General features: G+C 43.9%; 1 non-coding gene across 1 annotated transcript; it reads left to right on the top strand.

Moving 5' to 3' along the window:
* The first annotated feature begins 2,821 nt into the window (after positions 1 to 2,821).
* On the top strand, positions 2,822 to 2,895 carry Trnat-ugu (transfer RNA threonine (anticodon UGU)). The gene has a single exon. It is a non-coding gene; the product is annotated as a tRNA-Thr (tRNA).
* The last annotated feature ends 15,798 nt before the right edge of the window (positions 2,896 to 18,693 follow it).

The raw sequence follows: 18,693 nt of genomic DNA, 5'->3' as shown, positions 1-18,693 counted from the left end.
GGAGTAGGTATTAAAATCCATGGAGAAGAAATAAAAGCTTTGAGGGACACCGATGACGTTGTAATTCTGTCAGAGACAGCAAATGTCTTGGAAGAGCAGTTGAACGGAATGGACAGTGTCTTGGAAGGAGGGTATAAGGTGAACATTAACAAAAGAAAAACGAGGATAATGGAATGTAGTCGAATTAAGTCGGGTGATGCTGAGGGAATTAGATTAGGAAATGAGACACTTAAAGTAGTAAAGGAGTTTTGCTATTTGAGGAGCAAAATAACTGATGATTGTCGAAGTAGAGAGGATATAAAATGTAGACTGGCAATGGCAAGGAAAGCGTATCTGAAGAAGAGAAATTTGTTAACATCGAGTATAGATTTTAGTGCCAGGAAGTCGTTTCTGAAAGTATTTGTATGGAGTGTAGCCATGTATGGAAGTGAAACATGGACGATAAATAGTTTGGAGAAGAAGAGAATAGAAGCTTTCGAAATGTGGTGCTACAGAAGAATGCTGAAGATTAGATGGGTAGATCACATAACTAATGAGGAGGTATTGAACAGAATTGGAGAGGAGTTTGTGGCACAACTTGACTAGAAGAAAGGATCGGTTGGTAGGACATGTTCTGAGGCATGAAGGCATGAAGGGATCACCAATTTAGGGCAGCGTGGAGGGTAATAATCGTAGAGGGAGACCAAGAGATGAATACAGTACGCAGATTCAGAAGGATGTAGGTTGCAGTAGGTGCTGGGAGATGAAGAAGCTTGCAAAGGATAGAGTAGCATGGAGAGCTGCATCAAACTAGTCTCAGGACTGAAGACCACAACAACAACCTCTGGCTTTGGTCATCTTTGGTGGCCCTAGTGTTCAATGTGTGTGTCTTATCTTCCCTGCCTGTACATCACCTGTCCGTTGCAGTTTGTGCCTTGAAAGTGGCGGGGTGTCCTTCCGCCGAGATACCGGCGGTCGCTGTGAATATTACTGGCTGAATTCCCGTATGTTGTTTGAAAGGTGGAGTGCTTTTTAACTTGTGGCATCCAGAGTTCAAAAAGAGACAACGTAGGACGGAAAGCTGAGAAGGAATATTTTACTTTAGAATGTGACCACATCCTCTTTTCCGGCTTGCTGGAAAGCTGCCTGGATGTTTCCAGGTGTAGAGGTGGATGGCTGTATCTGTGATTGTGGACATGAAATTGCCTGCAGTATATCCCACCTGCCCATCAACGCACAATTAATAGCGTGTACAGTGCCCATTGCTCACCCCCACCCTAGTCGAGGCAAGTTTATGTAAAAAAAAAAAAGAATCGATGGAACAAACCACCTTTGAAGCCATGTTCACAAGCACGCTACAGAGACATCAAATAGCTGTAGCGACGCCAGACATCGAAGCGGTTACATTTCACACTGCAGTGCACAGAAAATGAACGACTTTTATGATCAAATTTACGGCGAGGACCTAGATTTGATCATATTTATTTGACAAAGTACTCTATTACACCATTAAATTTCTTTGACACAAGTATTTGGCGTATCAACTTTGACAAAGAAACATGATAGTATGAAGATGGTATCTGTTCTTTTGGACATGTCCGAAAGAACAGATACCATCGATGACCATACAGCTCTCTTAGAATGAAATGATAATGAAATCAAGATCCTAAGCTGCTCAGATGGTTCAAATGGCTCTGAGCACTGGGACTTAACTTCTGAGGTATCAGTCCCCTAGAACTTAGAACTAATTAAACCTAACTAACCTAAGGACATCACACACACATCCATGCCCGAGGCAGGATCCGAACCTGCGACCGTAACGGTCTCGCGGTTCGAGACTGTAGCGCCTAGAACCGCTCGGCCACCCTGGCCGGCCCTAAGGTGTCGACAGGCTTTTATATACCGGGTGCTCAAAAAGTCACTAAAAATTTGAAAACTCAATAAATCACGGAATAATGTATATAGAGAGGTACAAATTGACACACATGCTTGGAATGACATGGGGTTTTATTAGAACAAAAAAAAATACAAAAGTTCAAAAAATGTCCGACAGATGGCGCTTCGTGTGATCAGAATGGCAATAATTAGCATAACAAAGTAAGACAAAGCAAAGATGATGTTCTTTACAGGTAATGCTCAATATGTCCACCATCATTCCTCAACAATAGCTGTAGTCGAGGAATAATGTTGTGAATAGCACTGTAAAGCATGTCCGGAGCTATGGTGAGGCATTGGCGTCGGATGTTGTCTTTCAGCATCCCTAGAGATGTCGGTCGATCACGATACACTTGCTACTTCAGGTAACCCCAAAGCCAATAATCGCACGGACTGGTAACCTGGGAGGCCAAGCGTGACGAAAGTGGCGGCTGAGCACACGATCATCACCAAAGGACTCGAGCAAGAGATCTTTCACGCGTCTAGCAATACTTTTTTTTGTTATAATAAAACCCCATGTCATTCCAAGCATGTGTGTCAATTTTTACCTCTCTATCTACATTATTCTGTGGTTTATTAAGTTTTCAAATTTATACTGACTTTTTGATCACCCGGTATATCAACGGGGACAGATGAAAATGTGTGCCCCGACTGGAACTCGAACCCGGGATCTCCTGCTTACACGGCAGACGCTCTATCCATCCTAAGTTGGGAATGTGGGTCTCAGGGGTAGCGTGCAAGGGATAAATCCCTGCAGTCGCACTATTCTCTGTGCCCTCAGTGGCCTTGTGCATGGATGTGTGTGATGTCCTTAGGTTAGTTAGGTTTAAGTAGTTCTAAGTTCTAGGGGACTGATGACCACAGATGTTAAGTCCCATAGTGCTCAGAGCCATTTGAACCATTTGAACCCTCGGTGGCTCAGATGGATAGAGCGTCTGCCATGTAAGCAGAAGATCTCGGGTTCGAGTCCCGGCCGGGGCACACAATTTCAACTGTCCTCCTTGATGTACATCAACGCCTTGATTTCATTGTCGTTTCAAATATGGTAGTGTAATACTGGCCTTGCTCAGAACTAAAACACCGGTAGCGGTTTTAACCTGTCGGTTTTCCTATCCCTACTGTGGACTGGTGTCACACTATTCAGAGTTTCATAACTAAATGGCAATACAACTTTGAACATGGCTGACGATATGCTCTTCATGTACACTCCTGGAAATGGAAAAAAGAACACATTGACACCGGTGTGTCAGACCCACCATACTTGCTCCGGACACTGCGAGAGGGCTGTACAAGCAATGATCACACGCACGGCACAGCGGACACACCAGGAACCGTGGTGTTGGCCGTCGAATGGCGCTAGCTGCGCAGCATTTGTGCACCGCCGCCGTCAGTGTCAGCGAGTTTGCCGTGGCATACGGAGCTCCATCGCAGTCTTTAACACTGGTAGCATGCCGCGACAGCGTGGACGTGAACCGTATGTGCAGTTGACGGACTTTGAGCGAGGGCGTATAGTGGGCATGCGGGAGGCCGGGTGGACGTACGGCCGAATTGCTCAAAACGTGGGGCGTGAGGTCTCCACAGTACATCGATGTTGTCGCCAGTGGTCGGTGGAAGGTGCACGTGCCCGTCGACCTGGGACCGGACCGCAGCGACGCACGGATGCACGCCAAAACCGTAGGATTCTACGCAGTGCCGTAGGGGACCGCACTGCCACTTCCCAGCAAATTAGGGACACTGTTGCTCCTGGGGTATCGGCGAGGACCATTCGCAACCGTCTCCATGAAGCTGGGCTACGGTCTGGGGCATCAAGGGATCACCAATTTAGTATTGGAGGGCAGCTTGGAGGGTAAAAATCGTAGAGGGAGACCAAGAGATGAATAAAATAAGCAGATTCAGAAGGATGTAGGTTGCAGTAGGTACTGGGAGCTGAAGAAGCTTGCACAGGATAGAGTAGCATGGAGAGCTGCATCAAACCAGTCTCAGGACAGAAGACCACAACAATAACAACATCGAGGTGAAACATAAACAAAAATGACTGTATGTGAGTCAAAATGAACTGCAAACATCGATTTATCTGCGAAAGGTAATAACACTAACCATAGAAATATACAATATAGATCGATAGATGCAGAAAAGACATTATTTTTATTGTATGAGATTATAATGTGTAAGTAATTAAAAGAAGTATTATTATTTTTGTAAGAGTGTAAAACACAATGCCATGCTCATTCTTCTGTCCAGTCTGTTTTGTTCTGTTCGTTCTGGTGTTAGCTGGAATAAGGTACGCAAGCTATTGTGCTGCGCTAGCATTTGTTTCTGTCGTAACGTAATTGCAAATATTTAATGGTGTAAACTGTGTCCTAGTACGAATAGATTAGTATAAAGTGATCTCCGTGTGTCATTTCAAGAGCCTACGCCACATTTATCTTATCAAAAGAATATTTAATGAAAATTATTTAGCATGTTTCCAGTTGCTGCGGAGCGCGTAATAGTGATCTCTGACTGTTAACAATTAGCCGCCATTACACGGTACATTAAAAAATATTTTTTCACAGCACAATGTCTGATAGCCGGAGCGGAAGAAGTTATGTAAAAATATTCAGTGGGATTAATTGAAGGAATCCAGTGAAATAATTTTATTAAAACTTGTCTATTTTCTGTGGTAGTAGTGAAATGAAATGAAATGTCGTGTGGCTAAGGCCCCCCGTCGGGTAGTCCGTTCGCCTGGTGCAGGTCTGTCGAGTTGACGCCGCTTCGGCGACCTGCGCGTCGATGGGGATGAAATGATGATGATTAGGACAACACAACACCCAGTCCCTGAGCGGAGAAAATCCCCGACTCAGCCGGGAATCGAACCCGGGACCTTAGGATTGACATTCCGTCACGCTGACACTAAGCTATCCTCCCCTACAGCCCGTCCTTCCGCTCGCCATTTGTGCCTTCTTCGGCTAGCTTCTGTGCTGTGTTTGTTCCATAAGAGATAGTTGACCAACGAAGTAAATGTGTACAAGTGAACAAAATCCCTTCTTTTGGAGTTGTGGAAAGAAAATAGGTCCGCTACATTCTTCCATCATTGTGCGGGAGCGATTTTTATAGGAGGGCCAGGCGTACTTCCGCCCGCTGGCGTCTCAGGTTTGCGTCAGCAACCTATTAGTGCTGCTACACGAGGGCAAAGGGTAAACGAAATAGCCACCTTGTTGGCGCAAAAGGAATGAGAAACTTAATAGAGAATTTCATTAAAAAAAATTAATCCTGAGACCGTAGAAAATATCGTTTAATCGTTCTTCAGCTCTGTCGGTAGGACAAAGTTCGGTTCAAGCTACCGGGGCCGGACTGTGGTAGTAATAATTTCAGATCAGTGAACTGGAGCTGAGTAATACTATGCTATTGCATTTACACTAATTTGTAGGGAGCCTGGCGCTCGATAAAACCCGATATAGTACGTAATTGGCAACCTACGAAATTCATTATTTCGCTTATTATATCTATTTTGTATTTTTTTGAAAGCTAAACGTAAAAACTAACTTCACTAAAAATCAGTAACAGATCACGATAAATCAAAGGACAAACAAATTTACTAAGAGAGTGTTTCCTGTAAAATATATTAGTTACACATTTTTTAAAGAGATATAATAAATGGTTAGGTATTCATCCCGAGAAAAAGCCGAGATGGTGTCTGCGTATGGCCGAGCAGATGGGAACGGCCGAGAGGCAGCACGGCTATCCCAGAACATGTACCCTCACAGACGCCGACCACATCACACGACATTTCGAGCCCTTTTTGAGAGCATGTGTGATCGTGGGTCCTTTCAAGAGAGACGAAGGTGCAGGGAGGCGGCGGACTATGCGTACACCAGATCTCGGGTCCGGGTTTTGCCTCTCGAAGGGTTGCAGTTCCGTGGCCGCACAAACACCATCTCGGCTTGTTCCCAACGCCAATACCGGACCATTCCGCTGCTTACAGTACGATGCGTAGGTCACACAGCCTGCAACACTGTCTACACATACATCTACATCCGTACTCCGAAAGCCACCTGACGGTGTGTGGCGGAGGGTACATTGGGTACCTCCATCGGTTCTCCCTTCTATTCCAGTCTCGTATTGTTCGTGGAAGGAAAGATTGTCGGTATGCCTCTGTGTGGGCTCTAATCTCTCTGATTTTATCCTCACGGTCTCTTCGCGAGATATACGTAGCAGGGAGCAATATACTGCTAGACTCCTCGGTGAAGGTATGTTCTCGACACTTCAACAAAAGCCCGTACCGAGCTACTGAGCGTCTCTCCTGCAGAGTCTTCCACTGGAGATTATCTATCATCTCCGTAACGCTTTCGCAATTACTAAATGATCCTGTAACGAAGCGCGCTGCTCTCCGTTGCATCTTCTCCATCTCTTCTATCGACCCTATCTGGTACGGATCCCACACTGCTGAGCAGTATTCGAGCAGTGACCAAACAAGCGTACTGTAACCTACTTCCTTTGTTTTCGGATTGCATTTCCTTAGGATTCTTCCAATGAATCTCAGTCTGGCATCTGCTTTACCAACGATCAACTTTATACGATCATTCCATTTTAAATCACTCCTAATGCGTACTCCCAGATAATTTATGAAATTAAGTGCTTCCAGTTACTGACCTGCTATATTGTAGCTAAATGATAAGGGATCTTTCAAATGGCTCTGAGCACTATGCGACTCAACTGCTTAGGTTCAAAATGGTTCAAATGGCTCTGAGCACTATGGGACTCAACTGCTGTGGTCATAAGTCCCCTAGAACTTAGAACTACTTAAACCTAACTAACCTAAGGACGGCACACAACACCCAGCCATCACGAGGCAGAGAAAATCCCTGACCCCGGCGGGAATCGAACCCGGGAACCCGGGTGTGGGAAGCGAGAACGCTACCGCACGACCACGAGATGCGGGCTAACTGCTTAGGTCATCAGTCACCTACAACTTAGAACTAATTAAACCTAACTAACCTAAGGACATCACACACATCCATGACCGAGGCAGGATTCGAATCTGCGACCGTAGCGGTCGCTCGGTTCCAGACTGTAGCGCCTAGAACCGCACGGCCACTCCGGCCGGCAGGGATCTTTCTTTCTATGTACTCGCAGTACATTACACTTATCTACATTGAGATTCAATTGCCATTCCCTGCGCCGTGCGTCAATTCGCTGCAGATCCTCCTGCATTTCAGTACAATTTTCCATTGTTACAACCTCTCGATATACCACAGCATCATCCGCAAAAAGCCTCGGTGAACTTCCGATGTTGTCCACAAGATCATTTACAAATATTGTGAATAGCAACGGTCCTACGACACTCCTCTGCGGCACACCTGAAATCACTCTTACTTCGTAAGACTTCTCTCCATTGAGAATGACATGCTGCGTTCTGTTATCTAGGAACTCTTCAATCCAATCATACAATTGGTCTGATAGTCCATATGCTCTTACTTTGTTCATTAAACGACTGTGGGGAACTGTATCGAACGCCTAGCGGAAGAAACACGGCATCTACCTGGGAACCCGTGTCTATGGCCCTCTGAGTCTCGTGGACGACTAGCGCGAGATGGGTTTCACACGATCGTCTTTTTCGAAACCCGTGCTGACTCCTACAGAGTAGATTTCTTGTCTCCAGAAAAGTCATTATACGCGAATATAATACGTGTTCCAAAATTCAACAACTGATCGACGTTAGAGATATAGGTCTATAGTTCTGCACATCTGTTCGACGTCTCTTCTTGAAAACGGGGATGACCTGTGCCCTTTTCCAATCCTTTGGAACGCTACGCTCTTCTAGAGACCTACGGTACACCGCTGCAAGAAGGGGGGCAAGTTCCTTCGCGTACTCTGTGTAAAATCGAACTGGTATCCCATCAGATCCAGCGGCCTCTCCTCTTTCGAGCGAATTTAATTGTTTCTCTATCCCTCTGTCGTCTATTTCGATACCTACCACTTTGTCATCTGTGCGACAATCTAGAGAGGGAACTACAGTGCAGTCTTCCTCTGTGAAAGAGCTTTGGAAAAAGACATTTAGTATTTCGGCCTTTAGTCTGTCATCCTCTGTTCCAGTACCATTTTGCTCACCGAGTGTCTGGACATTTTGTTTTGATCCACCTACCGCTGTGTCCGTGTGTGTAACTTTTTGAGGTTTGCTGTAACGACCTTTCCCTATTATTAAACTAAAATATGTCATATACTTCATGTATTTAAAAAAAATAGGCACAGAGAAACACACGCGTATTCAGATGCAACGTTATCTAAAAATTTCAAAGCATTCGGTCAAAAACTTTCGGCGATTTGCGATTAGGAACATTTACAGTACTATACAAGTACAAACTTAGATGTTCGTTTCTTCGAAATTTTAAGACTCCGAAATTTCTTCAGCACTGCTTTGAAATTTTGACACAGCACTACATTTGAATACTCGCGTGTTTTTATATACCAACTGGAGCAGCATCTGGCACATATGTAATAAAAAGGAAAACGTTATAAAAATATAAGTGTTGGTTTGTTCAAAAACGTTAATCTCCGAAAGTTCTTGACCGATGGCTTTGAAATTTTGACACAACGTTGAATTCTAATACGGGCGCGTTTTTACATACCTACTTCTTTAATATATCTACATTTTCAACAGATATAATATATAAATATACATTGTTGTTGTTGTTGTTGTGGTCTTCAGTCCTGAGACTGGTTTTATGCAGCTCTCCATGCTACTCTATCCTGTGCAAGCTTCTTCATCTCCCAGTACCTACTGCAACCTACATCCTTCTGAATCTGTTTAGTGTATTCATCTCTTGGTCTCCCTCTACGATTTTTACCCTCCACGCTGCCCTCCAATGCTAAATTGGTGATCCCTTGATGTCTCAGAATGTGTCCTACCAACCGATCCCTTCTTCTAGTCAAGTTGTGCCACAAACTCCTCTTCTCCCCAATTCTATTCAATACCTCCTCATCAGTTATGTGATCTACCCATCTAATCTTCAGCATTCTTCTGTAGCACCACATTTCGAAAGCCTTTATTCTCTTCTTGTCCAAACTGTTTGTCGTCCACGTTTCACTTCCATATATGGCTACACTCCAAACAAATACTTTCAGAAACGACTTCCTGACACTTAAATCTATACTCGATGTTAACAAATTTCTCTTCTTGAGGAACGCTTTCCTTGCCATTGCCAGTCTACATTTTATATCCTCTCTACTTCGCCCATCATCAGTTATTTTGCTCCCCAAATAGCAAAACTCAATTACTACTTCAAGCGTCTCATTTCCTAATCCAATTTCCGCAGCGTCACACGCTTTAATTCGACTACATTCCATTATCCTCGTTTTGCTTTTGTTGATGTTCATCTTATATCCTCCTTTCAAGACACTGTCCATTTCGTTCAGTTGCTCTTCCAGGTCGTTTGCTGTCTCTGACAAAATTACAATGTCATCGGCGAACCTCAAAGTTCTTCTCCATGGATTTTAATTCCTACTCCTAATTTTTGTTTTGTTTCCTTTACTGCTTTCGCTCCCTGTATTTTATCCCTGCCACCTTTAGAATTTGAAAGAGAGTATTCCAGTCAACAGTGTCATACGATTTCTCTAAGTCTACAAATGCTAGAAATGTAGGTTTGCCTTTCCTTAATCTATTTTCTAAGACAAATCGTAGGGTCAGAATTGCCTCACGTGTTCCAAAATTTCTACGGAATTCAACCTGATCTTCCCCGAGGTCGGCTTCTACCAGTTTTTCCATTCGTCTGTAATGAATTCGCGTTAGTATTTTGCAGCTGTAACTTATTAAACTGATGGTTCGGTAATTTTCACATCTGTGGACACCTGCTTTCTTTGGGATTACTACTACAGAATCTGAACTTACAATAGCAATAAACAAAGCTCATGGTGAGAGAGAGAAGGGTGGAAGGGGAGATGGACAGAGCAGGGGTGGAAGTGGACAGAGAAAATGGCAAGGAGAAGATTGACAGACAGAGGGGCAAAGGAGATGCAGAGTGGGGGGGGGGGGGGGGGGAGGAGGTGAAGAAGAGAAAGCGGAGGAATGGAGGAGATTGACAAAGAAAGTGAGAGGGAAAAATGGACAGAGTCCGGCGAAGGGTGGAGATTAGGACGTATATACTGGGTGTTCAAAAAGTCAGTATAAATTTTAAAACTGAATAAGTCACGGAATAATGTAGATAGAGAGGTACAAATTGACACACATGCATGGAATGACATGGGGTTTTATTAGAACCAAAAAAATACAAAAGTTCAAAAAATGTCCGACAGATGGCGCTTCATCTGATCAGAATAGCAATAATTAGCATAACAAAGTAAGACAAAGCAAAGATGATGTGCTTTACAGGAAATGCTCAATATGTCTACCATCATTCCTCAACAATAGCTGTAGTCGAGGAATAATGTTGTGAACAGCACTGTAAAGCATGTCCGGAGTTATGGTGAGGCATTGGCATCGGATGTTGTCTTTCAGCATCCCTAGAGATGTCGGTCGATCACGATACACTTGTGACTTCAGATAACCCCAAAGCCAGGTCTGGGGACCTGGGAGGCCGAGCATGGCGAAAGTGGGGGCTGAGCACACGATCATCACCAAACGACACGCGCAAGAGATCTTTAACGCGTCTAGCAATATGGGGTGGTTTTTTTTTTTTTTGGTTCTATAAAACCCCATGTCATTCCAAGCATGTGTGTCAATTTTTACCTGTCTATCTACTTTATTAAGTTTTCAAATTTATACTGAGTTTTTGATCATCCGGTACAACTCCCATGCATGTTAGATACGTGTGCTTTCTCTTTTCTTTCCAATTAAGCAGACCGAGCCACAGCGATTTGTAACCGGGTACAGCTATTTTCTACTATTAACAAAAAATATCACCTTCTTCCAAACCTATGTCTACTACTGTTATTACCCTACAACTCTAAGGGATCTTTTTTGCGCTCTCTGTTACAGTATCTACCTACTACATTTTTTAAAAAAACCTTGATTTTCGCCAGTTTGTAGGGAGTCGCCGTGTGGTAGCGGACTCACCAGTGTTGCCAACATCAGAGTCGGCGGCCAGCAGCTCCGTCTTGACCAGGTACAGCTGGTGCTGTGGTCCCGCGCCGCTGCCGTCCGACTGCCGGTTGAACTGCCCTGAAGATGCGTTGCCTGCCGAAACGACACATCCAAATGTCAGTCGCACTGCGTGTGTGTCTCATGTTTGATGATACAGAGCACACACAGTTACTACAAGTCAGACATTCTAGACAAGCGGTTCTCATCCTTTATTCTTTTTTTTTTTTTATTTTACACGTCTAGTTCCGTAGGACCAAATTGAGGCTCACATCTCCAAAGTCATCGAACGTGTCAGTACATGAAATTACAACATAAAAGTAATAACAGATAAAATACAATGTTTATGAACCAAAAAACGCATGACATAAGTTTATGGAAACACAATCAACAATGTACCATAGGAATCAGCTCAATTTTTAAAGGAACTTCTCGAGATAATAGGAGTGATCCATGAGGAAACTCTTTTGTTAGATTTGAAACCGCGTGGATTACTGCTAAGATTTTTGAATTCTAGTGATAGCTTACTGAAAATGGATGAGCAGTATACTGCACACCTTTCTGCACACGAATCAAGAATGTGCGATTCCAAATATATATATATATATATATATATATATAGAGAGAGAGAGAGAGAGAGAGAGAGAGAGAGAGTTCCATTGATCAGGCCAAATATCTCACGAAATAAGGGTCAAACGTAAAAACTACAAAGACCGAAACTTGTCTAGCTTGAAGGCGGAAACCAGATGGCGCTATTGTTAGCCCGCTAGATGACGCTGCCATAGGTCAAACGGATATCAACTGCGTTTTTTCTAAATGCTTCAAATGGCTCTGAGCACTATGTGACTTAACATCTGAGGTCATCAGTCCCCTAGACTTAGAACTACTTAAACCTAACTAACCTAAGGACATCACACACAGCCATGCCCGAGGCAGGATTCGAACCTGCGACCGTAGCATCAGCCCGGTTCCGGACTGAAGCGCCTAGAACCGCTTGGCCACATCGGCCGGCTTTTTTAAAATAGAAACCCCCATTTTTTATTACATATTCGTGTAGAATGAATTCGTGTAGTCTGAATTCGTGTGTATGAATGTTTTAGTTGGACCACTTTTTTCACTTTGTGATAGACGGCGCTGCAATAGTCACAAACATATGGCTCACAATTTTAGACGAGCAGTTGGTAACAGGTAGGTGTTTTAAATTAAAAAACAGAACGTAGGTACGTTTGAACATTTTATTTGGGTTGTTCCAATGTGATACGTGTACCTTTGTGAACTTATCATATCTGAGAACGCATGCTGTTACAGCGTGATTACCTGTAAATACCACATTAATGCAATAATTGCTCAAAATGATGTGTCCGTTAACCTCAACGCGTTTGGCAATACGTGTAACGACATTTCTCTCAACAGCGAGTAGTTCGCCTTCCGTAATGTTCGCACATACATTGACAATGCGCTGACGCATGTTGTCAGGCGTTGTCGGTGGATCACGATAGCAAATATCCTTCAACTTTCCCCACAGAAAGAAATCCGGGGACGTCAGATCCGGTGAACGTGCGGGCCACGGTATGGTGCTTCGACGACCAATCCACCTGTCATGAAATACGCTATTCAATACCGCTTCAACTGCACGCAAGCTATGTGCCGGACATCCATCATGTTGGAAGTACATCGCCATTCTGTCATGCAGTGAAACACCTTGTAGTAACATCGGTAGAACATTACGTAGGAAATCAGCATACATTGCACCATTTAGATTGCCACTGATAAAATGGGGGCCAGTTATCCTTCCTCCCATAATGCCGCACCGTACATTAACCCGCCAAGGTTGCTGATGTTCCACTTGTCGCAGCCATCGTGGATTTTCCGTTGCCCAATAGTGCGTATTATGCCGGTCTACGTTACCGCTGTTGGTGAATGACGCTCCGTCGCTAAATAGAACGCGTGCAAAAAATCTGTCATCGTCCCGTAATTTCTCTTTTTGCCCAGTGGCAGAACTGTACACGACGTTCAAAGTCGTCGCCATGCAATTCCTGGTGCATAGAAACACAGTACGGGTGCAATCGATGTTGATGTCGCATTCTCAACACCGACATTTTTGAGATTCCCGATTCTAGCGCAATTTGTCTGCTACTGATGTGCGGATTAGTCGCGACAGCAGCTAAAACACCTACTTGGGCATCATCATTTGTTGCAGGTCGTGGCTGATGTCTCACATGTGGTTGAACACTTCCTGTTTCCTTAAATAACGTAACTATCCGGCGAACGGTCCGGACACTTGGATGATGTCGTCCAGGATACCGAGCAGCATACATAGCACACTCCTGTCGGGCGTTTTGATCACAATAGCCATACATCAACACGATATCGACCTCTTCCGCAATTGGTAAACGGTCCATTTTAACACAGGTAATGTACCACGAAGCAAATACCGTCCGCACTGGCGGAATGTTACGTGATACCACATACTTATACGTTTGTGACTATTACAGCGCCATCACAAAACCAAAAAAGTGGTGCAACTAAAACATTCATATTTCTTTAGGTACTACACGAATATGTAATAAAAATGGGGGTTCCTATTTTAAAAGAACGCAGTTGATATCCGTTTGACCTATGGCAGCGTCATCTAGCGGGCCAACCATAGCGCCATCTGGTTTCCCCCTTCAAGCTAGACGAGTTTCATTCTTTGTAGTTTTTTCGTTTGATGCTTATTTCGTGAGATATTTGGCCAAATCGCTTGTTCCTGAGCCAAAAATATCCTTTGAGAATGGGAAGAGTTACCAGAAAATATAATATAATACGACATAAGCGAATGAAAATAAGCAAAGCCGACTACTTTTCATATCGAACTATCCCATACTTCAGATAGCGTTCGAATAGTAAAAAAGGGAAAATTAAGTCTTTCAACACGATCCTGAACGTGGCCTTTCACGACAGTTTACTATCTGAACACCTAGAAATTTGAACTGTTCATTTTCACTAATCATTTGCTCATTCTGTGAAATTAAAACGTCAGGTTTTGTTGTATTGTGTCTTCCAAACTGTGAAAACTGAGTCTTACTGTGATTTAGCGTCTGTTTGTTTTCTACAAGCCATGAACTGAGGTCATGTACTGCACTATTTGAAACAGCCAATGTTGCACACAACATCCTTTACTAGCAAGCTAGTGTCACTAGCAAACAGAAATGTTTTAGAGTTACCCGTAATACTAGCGCGCACATTATTTATATGACCATAAGCCATGTGTGCAATCAGAGATTAGCTAGTGCCCCTGTCTTCCCCCTCCTACGCCCTCCTGTCATCTGTTGCCCCCCCCCCCTCCCACATATTATCACCTCGATCAGTACCTAACTAAACTGTGGAATGAAAGATTTTTGTTGGAACACTTTCTTAAAACGATGACTCAAAAAATCCAATTTTTTTTCATTGCATAAATCGTTAGCTTAACTGTCCAATAATACGCTGTAAAAATTTCAAAGCGAAATTCGCAGTCGTTTAGATTTTATGAGCATAGACTCGAGAGCACCCGGACGTACAGAACCAAATTCTTTCAATATACACTACTGGCCATTAAAATTGCTACACCAAGAAGAAATGCAGATGATAAACGGCTATTCATTGGACAAATACATTATACTAGAACTGACATGTGATTACATTTTCACGCAATTTGGGTGCATAGATCCTGAGAAATCAGTACCCAAAACAACCACCTCTGGCCGTATTAACGGCCTCGATACGCCTGGGCATTGAGTCAAACAGAGCTCGGATGGCGAGTACAGGTACAGCTGCCCAGGCAGCTTCAACACGATACCACAGTTCATCGAGAGTAGTGACTGGCGTATTGTGAAGAGCCAGTTGCTCGGCCACCATTGACCAGACGTTTTCAATTGGTGAGAGATCTGGAGAATGTGCTGGCCAGGGCAGCAGTCGAGCATTTTCTGTATCCAGAAAGGCCCGTACAGGACCTGCAACATGCGGTCGTGCATTATCCTGCTGAAATGTAGGGTTTCGCACGGATCGAATGAAGGGTAGAGCCACGGGTCGTAACACGTCCGAAATGTAACGTCCACTTTTCACAGTGTCGTCAGTGCGAACGAGATGTGACCGAGACGTGTAAGCAATGGTACCCCATACCATCACGCCGGGTGATACGCCAGTATGGCGATGACGAATACACACTTCCAATGTGCGTTCATCGCGATGTCGCCAAACACGGCTGCGACCATCACGATGCTGTAAACAGAACCTGGATTCATCCGAAAAAATGACGTTTTGTCATTCGTGCACCCAGGTTCGTCGTCGAGTACACCATCGCAGGCGCTCCTGTCTGTGATGCAGCGTCAAGGGTAACCGCAGCCACGGTCTCCGAGCTGATAGTCCGTGCTGATGCAAACGTCGTCGAACTGTTCGTGCAGACGGTTGTTGTCTTGGAAACGTCCTCATCTGTTGACTCAGGGATCGAGACGTGGCTGCACGATCCGTTACAGCCGTGCGGATAAGATGCCTGTCATCTCGACTGCTAGTGATGCGAGGCCGTTGGGATCCAGCACGGCGTTCCGTATTACCCTCCTGAACCCACCGATTCCATATTCTGCTAATAGCCATTGGATGTCGACCGACGCGAGCAGCAATGTCGCGATACGATAAACCGCAATCGCGATAGGCTACAATCCGACCTTTATCAAAGTCGGAAAAGGTGATGGTACGCATTTCTCCTCCTTACACGAGTCATCACAACAACGTTTCACCAGGCAACGCCGGTGAGCTGCTGTTTGTGTATGAGAAATCGCTTGGAAACTTTCCTCATGTCAGCACGTTGTAGGTTTCGCCACCGGCGCCAACCTTGTGTGAATGCTCTGAAAAGCTAATCATTTGCATATCACAGCACCTTCTTCCTGTCGGTTAAATTTCGCGTCTGTAGCACGTCATCTTCGTAGTGTAGCAGTTTTAATCGCCTGTAGTGTAGTTTCTTAAATAATATTTTAGGGCTGAAACCAGCAATTTATTAAGTTTCCTTTAATTTACGCCTATGGTCACAAACTTTTAGTTAACAGATTACCGGTTTCGGTCTTTAATGACTATCATCAGATCTGTTCCATAAAAACAAAGTCCTAATGTACTGCAGCCATAGTGGTATAGTCAAATGTTAAATGCGGAATCACCACCAGCATCGTCAAATACATATAAATGGCATCATATGCACGAGTCGTGTAGTCGGTAGCACTATTGTTTAAAACAAGCTGCCGTGCAGCAGCCACACGATGTTTGTGTCCTAAGTTCACCAGATGTCGCTACTGTCGGCGTATACTAGTTTACAATGTCAACACTGTTTCTTAACTGTTCCTCTTTTTAACAATATTACTTTTGTCGTGTTGTTTTTTTTTATTGCTTTTTATTACCGTAATGCCTTTTATACGTTATAAGCTTATTACAGACTTCGACTATTATATCCTCCTTTAATTTCACTGTTTCAAGTATTTATTGAAACGTAGTGTATGCCGACACTAACGACATCTGGTGAACTTAGGACACAAACATCGTGTGGCTGCTGCACGGCAGCTTGTTTTAAACAATAGTGCTACTGACTACACGACTCGTGCATATGATGCCATTTATATGTATTTGACGATGCTGGTGTTCATTCCGCATTTAACATTTGACGATACCACTATGGCTGCAGTACATTAGGACTTTGTTTTTATGGAACAGATCTGATGATAGTCATTAAAGACCGAAACCGGTAATCTGTTAACTAAAAGTTTGTGACCATAGGCGTAAATTAAAGGAAACTTATTGTATATACGGGTCACTGTCTTCTCGTGATGATGTCGCAGGTTGTGACACCAATTTATTATAATTGTTTTTAAGTTCCGGTGCCTTTCGCATGAAACCATCGATGCTGTTGCAAGACAGAGACATCTAGCGGTACACTGAAATACATCTGCGAATTAAGTGCATTGTTGCTGCTTAGAGCGGTCAAAGCAACAATTGGCCTGCAGATTGCGCTACGTGACTGGGGCACTATGTAGATTCGATACAAAATGTATTGTATTTTAGGCCCATTTGGGCTTGTTATTTATAACTATAACCTGTTTCCGGCAATATGAGTTGATAGAGGTCTCTAGATGCGTGGCGGTGAATCTGTGTGCTTCCATTGAGCTGACTGGCGCTTTGTTTCTGGATTGAAAAATGGCATCGACGTCTCATCCATTGTCACAACTGACGAAAAGAAATTCCCATTCGTGCTGTCGTTGCGCGTCAACATTGCTCGGCAACGTGCCACACGGGCAGCCGTGTGGTTGTCCGTCAGCATTCGTGGCTCCCACCTGGATGACACTTTTCGCATTTTCAGGTCGTTGTGCAGGATTGTGTGCACAGAACCCACAGAAATGCCAACTCTGGAGGCGATCTGTTCGACAGTCATTCAGCGATCCCCCAAAACAATTCTCTCCACTTTCTCGATCGTGTCGTCAGACCGGCTTGTGCGAGCCCGAGGTTGTTTCGGTTTGTTGTCACACGATGTTCTGCCTTCATTAAACTGTCGCACCCACAAACGCACTTTCGACACATCCGTAACTCCGTCACCACATGTCTCCATCAACTGTCGATGAATTTCAGTTGGTTTCACACCACGCAAATTCAGAAAACGAATGATTGCACGCTGTTCAAGTAAGGAAAACGTCGCCATTTTAAGTATTTAAAACAGTTCTCATTCTCGCCGCTGGCGGTAAAATTCCATCTGCCGTACGGTGCTGCCATCTCTGGGACGTATTGACAATGAAACGCGGCCTCATTTTAAACTAATGCGCATGTTTCTATCTCTTTCCAGTCCGGAGAAAAACAATCGGAGGCCTTAGAACTTGAATGCACCTTGTAGAATTACGTTTTTTCAATATTTTTGGGATTCAAATGATTAGTACTACAGCATATTTAAAAATCGGTTACAGCGTAATTTTCTTCATTACCATTGATAACAGGGCTCGGAAATTCCAATCGCACCGATCGACCGCCGCCTCATCCTCACCGATAGCCGTCACCACTTGTGGATGCGGCGTTTGTCAGTTCTGTGACGGGAACTGCTACTTCTCAGTCAAGCAGCTCCTCAGGTTGCCTCACGAGGGCTGAGTGCAGCCCGCTTGCCAGCAACGCTCTGAACACCAGGACGGTCACCCATCCGAGTGCCAGCCGAGGCCAACAGCGCTTAACTTCGGTGATCCGACAGAACCAGTTGTTATCGCTGCGACAAAGCCGTTGGCTATTGAATACCGCATAGAAACAATTTTCTTTAAGGAATCGAGATCGGACTTATAAAACATTTTTAAACATCCCATTACTCACAAATGAATTACGAAAACAGTGTTTTCCACCCATCTCAGCGTTTATCGCGACAAACGTGTCGCACAAAGATATAATTTTGTAGGTACATTCAATGGTATACACTGTGTTTGGAAATTCCCTTGTAGGACATATTGAGGGGAGTGGGTTCACAACATTTTTTTTAGGAAACCATGGCCGGAAACATATCGTTTCTGCGACGGTTTCAATTTGGATGTTTAACTCATCCACTTCCACTTGAAAAATCGAATTACATGTGACGCAGTGCAATTATTAGGTGACAGTTGGAGTGGAAACAAAACATCCATTTAACACTTAAGAATTTTGTACATTACGTACTATAACTATGCTGGGTTGTGTTTTGTTGCGAAATAATGTGA

This window comes from Schistocerca serialis, unplaced genomic scaffold (assembly GCF_023864345.2).
Source record: "Schistocerca serialis cubense isolate TAMUIC-IGC-003099 unplaced genomic scaffold, iqSchSeri2.2 HiC_scaffold_936, whole genome shotgun sequence".
Lineage (NCBI taxonomy): Eukaryota > Metazoa > Arthropoda > Insecta > Orthoptera > Acrididae > Schistocerca > Schistocerca serialis.
Note: the sequence above shows the minus strand (reverse complement) of the source record. Positions and strands in the feature narration are given on the sequence as shown.